General features: G+C 38.2%; 1 protein-coding gene across 7 annotated transcripts in view; it reads left to right on the top strand.

Annotated features, from left to right (window-relative positions):
* Window positions 1-1,538, top strand: part of LOC113802182 (LINE-1 retrotransposable element ORF2 protein) — a 43,098-nt gene extending 41,560 nt beyond the window's left edge. For all 7 annotated transcript variants that reach the window (XM_070127099.1, XM_070127096.1, XM_070127095.1 and 4 more), the window contains 2 exons: window positions 209-342; window positions 500-1,538. The gene's annotated coding sequence lies outside the window, so the exon portion shown is untranslated. The remainder of the gene's footprint in view (window positions 1-208; window positions 343-499) is intronic.
* The last annotated feature ends 962 nt before the right edge of the window (window positions 1,539-2,500 follow it).

Genomic DNA, 2,500 nt, shown 5'->3' with positions numbered 1-2,500 from the left:
ATTGTTGTTGCTATTATTGTTATTGTTGTTGCTATTATTGTTATTGGTGTTGTTATTATTATTATTGTTATTATTATTATTGTTATTATTATCATTATTATTATTACTATTATCATTATATACTATTGTCATATTATTATTATTATATCATCATAGTTCTACGGTATTGGTAGCAAGAGGTGATAATGATTCGAACTGTCTTTGTCAGGTACAGGTATGTAAATCCTGTCAACATCTGTATGATGGGCAGCCCACTGTTGTTCTCACGCCCAACACACTCGCCCACGCCCACCATCACCATCCCTCGCCTCGCAAGCAAACGAAGCCATGGGCAGCTAGAAGGTATGTCCAGCTGATCTGTTACCATATAATTACCGTATTGTCGATGTAAAGCTATGATGTCGATAACTTTACTCCATTCTGCTTTGATTGTTCCTTATTGCTTATATTCAGAATGCAGCTGCGCATTCCCACGGTAACGCCTTGGCTGTTTCTGCAGGTACGAGGGGCTGTGTGTGTGCGCGGAGACCGGCGGCGTGTGTCGCTGCGGCGTCAGCAAGGCGTCCAAGTGGCAGCGCCTCCTCCCCCGCAACGCCCCCTGGTGGCCCAGAACCAAGGTCGTCCTCCTAACCCTTGCCGCCCTCACGCCCTGGGCATGTCTCGTCGTCTACTTCATCTTCGCCTACAGGAAGTGAGAGCCTTTTGGTTGTCATGGCAAGTTACGGGTTCGCCCACCACGACAAGGCATTCGATCCGCGTTCGGCGACTATGATTGCTGTTCCTATTTGTACAAAGACGGATTCAATTCATTTATTTTTCCCGAGTCAAACATCATTTTCCAGTTTGGCATCTACTTTCGCTCTTTCATATATATTGTTTCACACATCGTAGTGTTGTTAATATTTTTGTATTTTCTTCCCCTCCCTTCAACCAGATTATTCTTGCAAGTATTATGCATAATTGTCCATTTCGTAACATTTTCCTTCCCGAAATCCTGGCCTCCTTGTTCAGATTTCGTTGTTACACCAACTTTTATCGTTCTGTCCCTCTGTATTCATGTACATCAATTGTCTCTATGTAAGTCCACGACACCGTTATTTCGTATAGCATGACGCCCCAGGAGACGACATCTGCGCATATTTTGCCCAAGGCGCTCGCAGATGAGTGCAGTATCCCTTCGGCTCAAGTTAGCCACGGTGCTTCCCATTCCAGAACGTGTAAAGAGAAACGTCTGTTTCTCTCTTTGCTATTGAAGTATGTGATATCTACAACACAATTTTCATGTGTTATATTTAGGATATTAGTCATCCCCCTCACGGTGACTATGCTAAGCCTTGAGTGCCTGTGTGTTTAATAGGGATGGTTAATCAGGTAATTGACTGTTGTTTGATTCATGATTTATACAGTACTGCTTTGATATTCAGATTTTAAAGCTATGTGATATCTATTTTGTTAATGACTTATACATATATAGCAATACTGAAATATATGTGGACAGTTGCAATTAGGTGAAAATAAAATCTAATTGCGCTAATTAAGTTACAGTTTCTGTCTCATACTGGAAGAGTGTCATATATATATATATATATATATATATATATATATATATATATATATATATATATATATATATATATATATATATGTGTGTGTGTGTATATATATATATATATATATATATATATATATATATATGTATATATATATATATATATATATATATATATATATATATATATATATATATATATATATATATATATATATATAGAGAGAGAGAGAGAGAGAGAGAGAGAGAGAGAGAGAGAGAGAGAGAGAGAGAGATAGACACACACACACACACACACACACACACACACACACACACACACACACACACACACACACACACATATATATATATATATATATATATATATATATATATATATATATATATATAGAGAGAGAGAGAGAGAGAGAGAGAGAGAGAGAGAGAGAGCAAGCCTCTTTTGCCATGGACAAACTAATTAAATTCATGATATAAGTGATATGATTAATAAAACATCATCTAAATTGGTTGTCCATTTCTGGAATAAATTAGCTTTATTTTCGTGCGCTTGACTGATGTTTTATAAATGACGTCACCAGTAGCACAATCTCGAACGGCTCCGGATATTCCACCTTTCCTCAATGCAAGGTTGAAGCTGGCTGCAGACGAGGATACTGTAAAAATCCAACAAGAGGTGGGGCTAGTATGTGAACGTCATCACGAAACAGTTTCAAGCGATATCGAGAAAAAATACAGAATTACAACGATAAGACTCTGTGCAGGAAGTGCAGACTTGTACGAAGGCCGTTTTACCCGCATGGCTGAGGCAAAATCGGACGCATGTCATTGGACAGACGCACTGACGGTGTGTATTTCCATCGCCTCTAAGTCGATTATCTAGTGCAGGGTATTCAGGAAAAGGCCATATTCTTACATTCTTACGCACATATTCACAACAAAAGCATTTAT

This window comes from Penaeus vannamei, chromosome 11 (genome assembly GCF_042767895.1).
Source record: "Penaeus vannamei isolate JL-2024 chromosome 11, ASM4276789v1, whole genome shotgun sequence".
In the NCBI taxonomy this organism is placed as follows: Eukaryota; Metazoa; Arthropoda; class Malacostraca; order Decapoda; family Penaeidae; genus Penaeus; species Penaeus vannamei.
This window is presented reverse-complemented; position numbering and strand designations above follow the sequence as displayed.